This window comes from Schistocerca nitens, chromosome 2 (assembly GCF_023898315.1).
Source record: "Schistocerca nitens isolate TAMUIC-IGC-003100 chromosome 2, iqSchNite1.1, whole genome shotgun sequence".
In the NCBI taxonomy this organism is placed as follows: Eukaryota; Metazoa; Arthropoda; class Insecta; order Orthoptera; family Acrididae; genus Schistocerca; species Schistocerca nitens.
Genome location: NC_064615.1, coordinates 863,319,697 through 863,333,673, shown reverse-complemented (window position 1 = coordinate 863,333,673; position 13,977 = coordinate 863,319,697). Strand labels below are relative to the sequence as shown.

The 13,977-nt window shown below is 39.9% G+C and overlaps 1 protein-coding gene across 6 annotated transcripts in view; it reads right to left on the bottom strand.

Moving 5' to 3' along the window:
• LOC126237134 (L-gulonolactone oxidase-like) overlaps window positions 1-13,977 on the bottom strand; it is a 91,327-nt gene that overhangs the window by 64,401 nt on the left and 12,949 nt on the right. For 2 of the 6 annotated variants that reach the window (XM_049946956.1, XM_049946954.1), the window contains exon 3: window positions 11,030-11,159. The exons of 3 other annotated variants lie outside the window; for them this stretch is intronic. The gene's annotated coding sequence lies outside the window, so the exon portion shown is untranslated. The remainder of the gene's footprint in view (window positions 1-11,029; window positions 11,160-13,977) is intronic. One more of the 6 variants, XM_049946955.1, reaches the window with a different exon arrangement.

Genomic DNA, 13,977 nt, shown 5'->3' with positions numbered 1-13,977 from the left:
CATGTGATAGAATTGTGCTGCCATTTGACAGCAGGACAATGCCCACCTATACATGGCAAATGTTTCTATGAACTGTCTGTGTGATGTTGAGCTACTCCTGTGGCCATTAAAGACCCCCAGATATGTCCCTGACAGGACACGTGTGAGACCAGCTCAGGTGGCAATTCTGGCCCAGTGTCAGTATCCTGGATATTAAGGACCTGTTACAAGTCATGGGCCAGGTTGTCTCAGAAGACAATATGAAGGCTTTTTGACACCTGTCCTGACAGAATTAGTGCATGCACCCACACCATTGGAGGTGCAACTTCATACAGATAGGTGGGCTCATATTGCCAAGTTCATAAATTTCACTTGAGTTTGCAATCATTGAAATAACATCAGATACTGTCTCAACCCATGAAATTTCATTTCATTTCCTCCTCCCCTTCTGGGTGGTTCACTTTTTCTTCTCAGGCAGTATTTGTTGAACATGTGTGGTGAAAGGGGGATGCTTTGTCTGTTTCCTTTCTTGATTTTACAAGGTCTTCTTTCCGGTATCGTATGCACTGCTAAATTGGTTCCACTATTAAAATTAAAGTGATCTTGTAAGCTAAGTTCCATCTCACTTTTTAGCATCTTCATTACATGTATATATGATACACAGACATTGTCCAGTTATCACATTATGCAATTACATTTCCTTTTTTTTAACAAAGCAATTGTTTTACTCTTACAGATCTCCAATTTCCTCTTTCTAGTGGCTGTCTATAATTATCTTGAACAAGAAATACTTCACCTTTTCACAAAAATCTGCTGATAGATCATTGAAATCTACTGCTTTTATATCCCTCAGATTCTTCAGAGCATGTTCAATTCTGGCTGTGGTACTTGTCAGTGTTCACACGTCTTCAACATCTTTTTGTTCACATTTTCTGCTGTTACATTTGTAGTTTTCTTCCCCGTTGCACTGAAGAATGTTGCATCACAATTACTTTTTTGCGTCCTTTTCAGTATCCTTTTCAATATCAGTTGTTTGCTTTTTCCTTTGCGTCTTTGTACTTGCAAATAATAAGATTATTAGCTCTCTTGTAAACTTTCATCCGGTCTGCCGAGCATTGTTGGCAAGCAGGGTGCACTCAGACCTTGTGAGGCAAACTGAAGAGGTACTTGATTGAGAAGTAGCAGCTCCAGTCTCATATGCGGCTGGGAGGGCAGTGTTCTGACTACATGCCCCTCCATATCCGCGTCCAGTGACGCCTGTGGGTTGAGGATGACACAGTGGCTGGTCGGTACTGTTACGCCTTCATGGCATGTTCGGGCAAAGTTTAGTTTAACTTGGTTTCTGTAATCTTTCAGATGATTCTCTGCACTCCATAGATGCAATATCAGCTCTATAATTAGATGTGTTCTTAGCTACAGTTTTTTATTGCCTATAAACTTATCCACAATTTTCTTAATTCCATTCTTTTGCATTTTCTATTCTGAGTCATTTTCATTCAAGTCTGTAATTTCACTTGTCTTTTCCCCCAAACAACTTTTTAGTCCTTAATTCTTCAATCTATCCTCTTTCAAACCCCTTTATGGTGGCACCAATGTCACTATGGAAACCAAGTAGATGGCACAACATCACTATCAACTGCCATGGCACTTGTCATTAGGAGTGCCCTCTAACGAGGCCACACCAACCAGAATCCTGCATATAAGCCAGCCTAGGGCTGGTTTGAGCCAGCTGTAGTTCTGTTGCAGTATTGATGCAGACAACCGTTCGCTCAACGAAAGATCTGTACCCAAAGACTGGAAAGTTGTATAGGTCACACCAATATTCAAGAAAGGTAGTAGGAGTAATCCACTAAATTACAGGCCCATATCATTAACATTGATATGCAGCAGGATTTTAGAACATATATTGTGTTTGAACATAATGAATTACCTCGAAGAAAACGGTCTATTGACACACAGTCAACATGGATTTAGAAAACATTGTTCCTGTGAAACACAACTAGCTCTTTATTCACATGAAGTGCTGAGTGCTATTGACAAGGGATTTCAGATCGATTCCATATTTCTGGATTTCCAGAGGCTTTTGACACTGTACTACACAAGCGACTCGTAGTGAAATTGCTTGCTTATGGAATATTGTCTCAATTATCTGACTGGATCTGTGATTTCCTGTCAGAGGGGTTACAGTTCGTTGAAATTGATGGAAAGTCATCGAGTAAAACAGAAGTGATTTCTGGCGTTCCCCAAGGTAGTGTTATAGGCCATTTGCTGTTCCTTATCTATATAAACGATTTGGGAGACAATCTGAGCAGCCGTCTTCAGTTGTTTGCAGATAACGCTGTCGTTTATCGACTAATTAAGTCATCAGAAAATCAAAACAAACTGCAAAACAATTTAGAAGAAATATCGGAATGGTGCAAAAAGTGGCAGTTGATCTTAAATAACGAAAAGTGTGAGATCATCCACATGAGTGCTGAAAGGAATGCGTTAAACTTCGGTTACACGATAAATCAGTCTAATCTAAAAGTCGTAAATTCAACTAAATACCTAGGTATTACAATTACGAACAATTTAAATTGGAAGGAACACACAGAAAATTTTGTGGGGAAGGCTAACCAGAGACTGCGTTTTATTGGCAGGACACTTAGAAAATGTAACAGATCTACTAAGGAGACTGCCTACACTACACTTGTCAGTCCTCTTTTAGAAAACTGCTGCACGATGTGGCATCCTTACCAGATAGGACTGACGGAGTGCATCGAAAAAGGCAGCATGTTTTGCAGTATCGCGAAATATTGGAGAGAGTGTCACAGAAATGATACATAATTTGGGATGGACATCTTTAAAGGAAGGCATTTTTCGTTGCGATAGAATCTTCTCACAAAATTCCAATAACCAACTTTCTCTTCCGAATGCGAAAATTTTTTGTTGTCACCGACTTACATATGGAGGAATGATAAGCAAGATAAAATAAGGGAAATCAGAGCTCGTACGGAAAGATATAGGTGTTCATTCTTTCCGCGCGCTACATGAGATCGAAATAATAGAGAATTGTGAAGGTGGTTCGATGAACCCTCCGCCAGGCACTTAAATGTGATTTGCAGAGTATCTATGTAGATGTAGATGTAAGTTTCCTACCATGCAGCAACTTCAGCAATTACTAATACAAACCACGCATGATTACAAAGCGCCAACAGCAGCAACATTACCACTCACTTAAATGTTAGGAAATGCAATTAGTACATCTTCGTGCCACCCATGTTTATGGTTTCCCCACAATTTAATGAACAAAGTGAAGAGTGGGATGCTTAGAGCCAATAATTGCAGTTAAATTCTATGACTGCGAAATTTCCGACACAGAAAGATGAGAGGCGACATTCTTTTTTAGGAAATCTTAAATTGTATTACCTAATACAGAAACTACAGCCACTAATGAATCCAGTGTGATTTGGAGTGCCTAGAGAATTCTCTCTATTACAAGACAATGAAACATGTTATTACAGCCAGGACTGAATTTTGGCAGCACAAAAATCGCCCCCATCAATCTCATACGGACTGGACTGCCGACCTAGGAAGACTAGGCAGGAATTGCAATTCTGAATGTTTGTGCACAGAACTATTCTATAATCATTGATGTTAAGTGCAGCTTACTCCCAACTCAGATGTTTGGAATCATGCATTGAGGAAATCAGCTCCTTCTCTAATAGAAGTGAAATCAGATCCTTCTCTAATGGAGGTAATGTGAACCGCTCAAGCCTATGAAACTGCCTTTGCAGCCCAGAGTTTGTTTACAACCCTCACCTTCTCCATGACTCAGATGATCCAATCAATAACCACAACAGTGGTGACAGGCCATGCCAGCAACAGCACCACTGCCCGGCTGTAAATATTGCTCCCTTCACCACATACGCAAACCATGCCCTCTTCGGTGTTAACATGCCACAGGTGTGGCAAAAAGGGATACTTGCAAGAGGTATCTTTTAGCAGTTCTACCACAAACATGCCCCTACCTGTAGAAGTGAACCACATGAGTAATAAATCTGTGGAAGAACAGACTTCTCAGTACGCAGCCCCAACAAAAGTACTTAGATGCATCCACAAGCAGCAAGCACTCAGTGAAGTTATTCCTTCACACTGGTGCTTCTGTGTCCTTGCTAAACCAAGCCACTTACTTAAATTTGGGGTTGCTGCCTGAACTTTTGGGCCTATGGACACCATCATGTGTCCTTGTAAGGAAAACTTTCAATTTTACTTATGTGTAATTAAGTCCACCACCCAGTAAATTTTTCAGTGTTAGAGGTTCCCAAGGTGGACAGTGTTTATGGAGTGGACCCTTTTCATGCTTCTGGGTTTACGATTCTTGAAACAGTACACACTATGAAATCCGAAGGACTTTCCACCACCCTAAAGATTCTCTGTGACAGATATCCTCAAATCTTCTTACCTGAGATAGGGAAGGTGACCGATTTTGAAGCTCACATCACTTTTAAGCGTTGGCTACCCCATGCTTCATCAAAGCTCACCTGGTGCCCCTGACTCCGAAGGATGCCCTCAAAGTGACTGGGCAGACGCACTCATGAGGATGTGTTAATGCATATTCCTCATGGTCAATGAGTCACTCTACTTAAATTGCACTTTCAGTCTTTGTGGTTTCCTTCAAGTGATGTTAAACACATATGAGTTGAAATGGAAACTTACCTCTACCAACCACTGGTAAACTACTTGCCAAATTAGGTCACAGCACTTTATTCGGTAAAATCATGCTCACAGAGAAATATTTTCAAATTCCCTTGAATGCAGTGCCACGAATTTCCCTAGTGCTCAATACACCATACAGCCTCTATTGTTATAATTGATTACCTTTCAGAAACCAATCAGCCCCTGCCATATTCCAGAGTGTTATGGATCAGTTTCTACACAGAATTTCAAACTGTACCCCGTACCTCAATGAAATCTTGGTTACAGGTTTCACTCCAGAGGACCACCTTCACAACCTCAAACACTTGCTCCAGAGGCTGGCAACAAAAGGACTAAAATGCAACCAGCAAAAGTGTTCTTTCGTGCAATCATCCTTGACATATCGGGGTTCAAACTTTGAGCTAATCGACTTGAACCAGAGGAAGACTATGTCGAGTGATCCACAACATGTAGCCACCCACAACTGTCAAAGACCTACAATTGTTTTCTCGTAAGATCAACTATTATGGCAGCTTTGTTGCAAGTATAGCTGATATCTCTCCTCACTGAACTAGCTATGATTCCAAGTTTCATGTACTGAATGGTCACCTCACTCAGGCTTTCCATACTCTGAAATACTTCCGTAGGAAAACACCATGTTAGTCAACATACACCCCTGGCCTGTCTCTGAATAGTAACCACCAATGCATAAACCCATGGAATAGGCTTCACTTAAAACTTCCAGGCTGATGGGCCATGGACAATGTAGGTAAAGGGTAGAGTTTTATACATCGACCACGCCCATCAGCCTGGAAGTTTTAAGTGAAGACAATACCAGTCGTGAAAGCCTACATTGTATGGCCATGGTATAGGTCTCACCCACTCCCATAACTACCCAAATGGCCCAGAAAGTCCTATGGCACATGCTTCGAAGACTTTATTTGCCTCCCAGGAATGCTACCTCAAATAGAACATGAGGCCTACACTATCATCTTCACTGTCCACGAATTTAAATTATTCCTTTACAGACAGAAATTTCGCCTTGTCACATACCATCACCCACTGCTAACATCTGCTGCAGAGGAACGGGCTGCTCAAAACATTGGTTCATAGGTTTTGAACCTGTCTACCAAGCAATCACAACCAAGAACTAGAACATCTGAGGATGGGGTTCCAGAAGAATGGCTACAAAAGGTGGCAAATTTGGAGAGCAGAGCCGGAAGTCCTATACCAACTGTACAACTAGCAGAAATAGAAGAGGAAACTCAGGATGATGTGCACACTGCATTTATTCTATTTTGAGGTGCATTATCCTTATAAGTAGGACAACTTATCCAGAAATAACAAGTGAAGACTGTTTCCTGCCAACAAGCTAAAACACGAGGACTGCTTGTTAATATAAGGATGCACTCAGACTAAAGATTTCCAGAGTTTGTTAGATAATGTTCCAATGTTGAATGACATACATAGGTAAGACAGTATGTACTGTTGAGGATCACTGCTGTGAATACCAGTGGCACAACAGACTGCACTACCTAAAAATCTGGCAGTCATAGAAAACTGCCTATCGGAATAACATAGGATGGATTATGACCATACTATATTTCTGACACACACACTTCACTGCTGGGGCAGTGTCACTACAGAATTTTTCAAGATTTGTGTAAGCAAACAGCTGATCAAACATGACTGTGGCTACATCCTTCATGAGGCTTGCAAACTGCACTTAGTCCGATTAAGAAGAGAAAGGAGATATCCCCCAACAAACTGAATTTGAGGGCAAATAGACCAAAGTCAACCATACACCTCTCACACTGCAACCTTACATGCACATTCCATTTCATATCACTTTGCAACATCACAGCTAAATATTTAATTGGCGTGACTGTGTCAAACAGCACACCATCAATACTGTATTTGAACATCACAGGATTGGTTTTCCTATTCATCTGCATTAACTTGCATTCATCTACATTTAGCACAAGCTGGCATTCATCATACCAAATAGAAATTCCATATCAACAAAAATAATCAAATTTTGAAAATATAATTGGATAGATAAAAAAAAATCTACTTGCCAAGTGGCGGCAGGAGAATACACATATAAAAGGTATCAAAATTCGCAAGTTTTTGGAGCCAGTGGCTCCTTCTTCTAGCAGAAGAGTTGAAGTGGAAAGAAGAGATGTGCAGGAAAAGGACTAGCAAGGTTTCTCAGAACCCAGGGTCAGAGGAGACTTATTGAATGGGATGAGAAGGAAAGACAGATTGTTGGTGACTGCATCGAATGAGATTTTGACCTTCAAACAGCCCTCTGTAGCTGCATGCAAACAAAATGTTCCTCTGTTTTTACAATGAATATGACTCCAATACATTTTAACCATCACCTGCAAAATAATAAAAGAATCTAATGTTATATATGAAGTTCTTGTGTACACCCTACAATCCCATCTTGGAAATTTACTTGCAATTCCAAATTTTCTTCATCTTTGATTTTCATGCCTTTAATGAAAATATTAATATATACAATGTAATTAGCATTATTCCAGTTTATCAACAGTATAAATAACAAAAACAGAAAATAAAAATGTTTGTGTATAGGGAGACAATTCCATTACCATCAGGTTACCATTCTGAAGTTTTCCCTGCACCAACTGCTATCTGGAAACAACACTAACAGAAATGACTTGTGCCTTACTGAACCCATGCCAAAAAATCTATTTTTTCTAAATGCTTTGCCATCAGGAGCTCCCACTTCTGTCACTTTCATTTTGGCCAAGCCCTGCATATACCACAAATTTGGACAAAATTGGTGAAGGGAAGTAGGTGTGGTCCCTTACAGTCACTCAATGATGACTCTTTTCCATACGCTTCAGCACCATCAGTAAACAGCCACAGTCTGCTGCTCACCCTACCCATCATACTGTTCATGTACATAGAGAAGAAGAGTGGTCCTAATCACACTTTCCCGGGGACACTCCTGACAATTTTCATGTCTCCAATAAACACCTGCTGACCAGTTCAACATACTGGGTTCTATTCTGTAAGAAGTCTTCAAGCCATTCACATATATGAGAATGTATTCCACATGTTCGGACCTTCATTGACGGCATGCAGTGGGGCACTATGTCAATGCTTTCCAGAAATCTAGGAGTATGAAATCTACCTGTTTCCCCTTCATCCATGGTTTACAGGACATTGTGCAAGAAAAGGGCAAGCTGAGTTTTGCATGAGTGATACTTCCTAAATCTGAGCTGATCTGTGGACAGAAGCTTTTCTGTCTCAATAAAATTTGTTGTATTCAAACTTAAAGCATACTCAAGAACCCTACAGTGCACCGAAGATAAGGATATGGATCTTTAGTTTTGTGGGTCTGTTCTTTTACTCTCATTATACATAACAGTCACACACATTTTTTTCCAGTCGCTTAGGCCCTGGAGCTGTGTAACAGCTTTGCAATAAATGCAAGCTAAGTAAGGTGAGCAATGCTGAATTCTCTGTAAAAACCTTACTGGGTTTCTGCATCGACCTGGGAATTTATCCTTTTTCAACTCTTTCAGTTGTTTCTCAATGCCAGGGACATCTATCTCTATGTCCTCCATATGGGAGATCATACAATGGTCAAACAATGGCATGTCTGTATGATCCTACTGAACAAATGCCTTTTTTAATTATAAAATTTAAAACTCTAGCTTCCCTTTCACTGCCTTCTATTGCCATACCAGACTGGTCAACAAGTGACTGAATACTAGCCTTTGACCGGCTTAGTGATTCTACATAGGACTCAAATTTTCTTGAGTTCTCTGCAAAAACTCTTGCTAAGATATGACAGTGGAAGTTGGTGCACGCTTTGTGCAGCAATCTTTTTGTAGATTAATGAATTTTTGCATTCATTTTTGACCATAGAGTGTAACAATTTCTGTTTCCTCAGCATTTTCCAAGTTCTGTTAAACCACAGCAGGTCTCTTCTGTCATTTAATCCCTTACTAGGCATATATTTCTCCAGAGCACAATTTACAATCAGTTTAAACTTTGCCTACAATTCCTCTGTGACCATCACATTGGAAGTAAATGATTTCCACTCATTGTCTAGGTAGGATGCTAACATCTGCTTACCTGCTCTTTCCAGCATTAGCTCTTCGAATGGATTCATTAACTTAGTAACAATTGTAACTGCAATGACATGTTCACTAGTTCCTGCCTCTATACAGACACTGTCAGTGAAGTCAGGCCTGTTTGTAGCTACAAGGTTTAAAGTATTTCCATTTCGTGTGGGTTGACAAACTAGCTGCTTGAGGCCGTATACAGAAAATGTGTTCTTAACTACTCCACAAGATTGTCTGCCCACACCACAGGCAATGAATCCATAGCCAATGCAGTTCACATTCAGTAGGCTAACATCGCCTCCAATTGACACTGCTTTATCGTAGTAATTCTGCACTACTGAGCACAGACTTTCTTTGAATTATTCTACAACTGTTTAATCAGAACTGGGTGGCCGATAAAAACATGTAACGATTAACTTAAGTTTACCTAGTCTGGTTACTTGTGTCCAGATTACTTTGCAGTCACACTCCATTTCAACCTCGATAGAGACAATATTTTTGTCGATTCCCCCTCATATGGTCTCTAACCTGTCTTCTTGATATGTATTCCATGCCTCACTACGTATTTCACAGTTTTCTACTTTGGCTTTCATCCAGCTATCCTTTTCAAGTATACATTGAGCATAACAGGTCTCCTGAAAGGCAGTAAGTTCAGGGACTTCGTTACAAATGCTTCAACAAATTGTTTTACAATTTTTACTTCAAAGTGTCTTTACTTTGCAAACTACATGAACTTGGTCTCTGCAAATCAAATGCCAGATGTTTATCAGAGGACCTTCTTTTTCTTTTTTAAAAAAAAAAAAAGAGAGAGAGAGAGAGAGAGAGAGAGAGAGAGAGAGAGAGAGAGAGAGAGAGAGAGAGAGAAAACATGCACTCCGAAAGTATTCTGTTTTCTTCGCGCCATATGACACTTACCTGTCAAGGGGAAGCCTACAATTCTTCGCCTATAATGCAGGTACAGAAATCTGCAGCCTCTGGCTCCAAACCAAAGGACCTCGATCATTTCTGCGTACAACAATGCAAACTGTAAGCATTACTTGCACCCCTGAGCAAGGTCAGTGTCTTCACCACTTCCACTAGCTGCTGATACAAACTGAGGACAGCCTCAGATCCCTAGCGACAGGCATCACTGCTGCCAACATGAGCAGCAACTCACAGATGACTGCACCACACCCACAATAGCTGCAGGCAGGTTGTCCTCCACATCTCAGATGAGACTTCCCCAACAGACACACTGAGTGTGCACTGGACTTCTTTCCAGCTCTGGATGCTGTTTTGTTTCCCTTAAAGGTTCCACAACACTACTAACATTGGAGCTCAGAGCTCCAACTAACTAGCAATCTCCCCCCCCCCCCCACCCCCCACCCCCACCCACCCTCCCACACACACCATGCACCTGCTCGGACTCTGCTGAAAGAGTGGTGACTTGTCCATTTGTAAGGTGAATGGATAAGGTCAGACGGCCAGTCCCCACATCCCCCCCCCCCCTCCAGGTCTCAAGCAACCTAAACACATTACAATTTTCCACTTATTCTGCAAATCAGATAAGCTGGAAGATGACTTAGCAGCCGTGTCCAGGGGCAAAAAAAGTGACATCCGAAAAGCCCCTTGCAATCCTACAGTTTCCCTGCACCTACAAACCATGAGGCAACAGCTGGCATAGCCAATGGCATCTTCAGATGTTCACAAACTGCATCCAGCTCCTACATTTGTACACAGCATGCACTTTATCTATCCTACTACTAAAATCTGCCATTATGTTATTCTTGGCATCAAGAATTCTTCAATTTGTTCATACATTTGTCATTATGCTGTTCTTATCATCCGGTAATCTTCAATTTGTTCATACATTTCTTCAACCTCTTCATTATGATGATCCAAAGTTAGAAAATATGCTTGAAAAATAACTAGGTTTTTCTGTTTACTGCTCATCTTTGCCATTAATAATCTGCCACTGAAATTGTGTTCACCATTTCACTAGTTAATTTAGCAATTTACTACTACTGTAACTCCATTCATTCCTACTTCTTCAAATGCACTGTGAATTAGCCTACTCCGCATTCTCCAGAACTGAATTCACAATTGCCTCCACCCAAGTTCATTAACTTTTAACACATTGCTGTATTTCATTTTTAACTCCTCTTGTTTACCAACTCTTAACATTTCTGTATATTCCGAGTAGCAATTTTGGTAAATAAAACTCTTCAGTCATCTGCAACAAGGATATAATGAATTGGTGATCGGAGAGATCTTAATGCCTATTGTGTTACCTTTCCTGCTAAATCTTGAGTTCCAAAGGCTAAGAACAGCAACTGTGTCTCCTTCTCGACTGTCCTTCATTAATCCTGCTTTTGTAGGAAGTTAATGCAGCAGTATCTTACTGCTTTCTGCAATTTCTACCTGGGAAACAGACACTGTTTGTAGCCACCCATAATATAGAGAATAGAAACTGATTTAACAGATGCAGGTTAGAAAATATCTTGGCAGTACAGAAACTAGCAAACACAGAATGTGATATTCAAATATTTTGAAGCTAACTCATTCCAAGTCATTACAATATAATGTGTAAAGTGACCCACAGAACTTCAAACTATTAATTAACTAACATGGAATGTTTTGGTATATGCATTTCAGACAGACGAAGAGGCAGAAGAAGGATGGGCAAAAATATGGTAGTCTAATTTTAAACATATACACCTAAAGAAGAAGAGACACACACTAAAACAGGATGGAAGCATGAATAGTATACTACTACAAAAATGAAAATTAATGTTCCACTTTGTTAGTGTGTGCAAGTCCTCATAACTGACGCATGGAGCATATTAGTGAAAGGTAATACCATTCCAATATGTCTACATTTACTGATATAATTTTAAGCTCACACTGATTGGAAGTTGTATTTTTGAAGAACCACACCTACAGTAAGTCAGAGTGCTTAGCTGACAGTACAGGAGAAAATGAATGGAATGGAATTAAATAGGCCTACGTGTCATCTAGAAAGTAAATCTACTCATGCTTACTGAGTGATATCTCTTGGGAGACACACAACAGAAAAAGAAAACAAACATTTTCTTCAAGCAGTTGCCAATAACACAAATGTTTCACAAAAGTTTGTGAAAGAAAGAGAAAATGCAGACTATCACATTTTGGTGATATGTAAGCAGACAGAGGATGCAAATACCCAAATTTTCAGAAACGCAGCAAGAGAAAACTGCAAACTAAGAGAAAAAATACCACTGAAGCAGACTATAGACCCAAACAAAGCTCCACGAGAATTACAGTATATAAACAGCCCTGAAACAAAAGAGCAGAAAGATTACCTTCAGACTGGGTGCTCTGGAAATTTATATAATCAAGATGCAAAGAGGTGGATAATTTTGAAATCTCGAAAAAGGTTAAATGTAAGATGCTAAAGATATTCTATCCAGAGGAAGAAGCAAAAACTAAGAACAGTGATCTGAAATACATGACGAATGAGTATAACAATCCACAAGCAAACAAGAATGCAAAGTGAAGCACCACTAGAAGTTAAGAAGAGGATTAGAACAGAAATAAAATTTCTACATTTAGGATTTTACCATTTTCTTAATAAAATGATATATAAATCACATGTAAACTCAAATGGGAAGTATTTTTTTTTTCTTTTTTTTAAATATTGTCTTCATCTGTTTAAAATGGTAAACATTTTACATAACTTTTTATATAGAAGGCTGTGGATTGCACTATTACATTGTTTCTATTGGGAGCATTGTCAAAAACAATATCCTAGCTTTTCATAATATAAACATGTTATATGTATAAGTGCCAACTAAGTATGTAAACTGCGAAGGTAATCGACTTACAGATTACAACAAAATATTATTATAAATGTAAATCAAGGAACCAAGCACAACATATCTGTGATAGGAACTACAGAGGAACAAGTGATGGTATGGAGGCCACTGCAGCTACTGAAATTTTCAGTCGATAAGATTAGCGCAAAAATGGAGTGTGAGGGTCACGTTCACAAGAGGATGTGCACCAGGTTGAGAAAGTTGAAACAAAGTTTGAGAAACAAGAAACTCTCCAATGTAAATCCAAGAAGGACAGGCTGACAGACAAAATTAATAATGAACTATGACAATACTATGGGATAGCCCAGAGCTTTCCTACGTGTGGTCCATGGACCCCTTTGGGGCCCACCAGCTCTTTCTAAGGGGTAAGTGGTCAACCTTTGACAAAAACTTGTAAAAAAATGAGAAAAATTATTAACTAAAAAAGGTAAAAAGCAAATTCATCATTATAATATTTTTTTCATTTGGTAAATATGTTAGGTCATCTGCCCAAGCAGCGGCTGTGTTTCCCGATTTGGGACTTGTAGTTTAGTGCTGGTGAATGTGGCCTCCTGCTCAATTGTTTCTGAAACACTCCAGGGATCACATGTGGGCTGGCTCACGGTACTTGTAGTGCAGAAACATATTGCACATGTTATTCTGAAATGGCCTGAGTTTAGTCGACCAATCAGAGCACTCGCTGGAATGTATGCAGTCTGAGACATCATTCAATGTTTAACTTCCTTTATGAGTGCACTACCTGTTTCATCACCACTTTTTGACCAGTTTATTACTTCCAACATGGATTCATGGCTGAAGTTGGGATCACGGAAAAAGTGAGCAGTTTCTGCATCACATTCACAGCAAGGTGAGCTTCCTGTTGAAATTAATGAGGCAGTTCACAGACTGGGCGTAAGCCAGTTGCATCTACCTCTCACCTAATTGACTTAACATCACCAATCTTATAAGGTGTATTTCACTGCAGTATCCACAGGCTCCAACTGTCTTTAAGGCTCCCACCTCACTAGACCTCCTCTCAACCATCCTCAAGCAGCCTAATAATCTCCACCGATCAAGGCCTCAAGGACTACATTTGTGTAAGAACATTCCAGTGCAACAGAAATGATTGACATTCAGTGTGTGCTGTTTAGGAAACTGTTATTGCATTCTGTTGCTTAGACTTAATGAATATACAGTTGTTCTTTGCTACCTGTGCACTTCAATCGTAGTGTGTTCTTCCCCCCAGTCAGCACACTACACCCGACTTGTTGGAGATGTTTCTACATAGAGAGATTCAGAATCCAAATGAGTCTTTCAATGATCTCAAATCGACTTGCACACTTAAACAATGTCTTTGCTGGGAGGAAAACACTAAAATTGTGGCATGGTTGAGGAGGGAGGGGGGA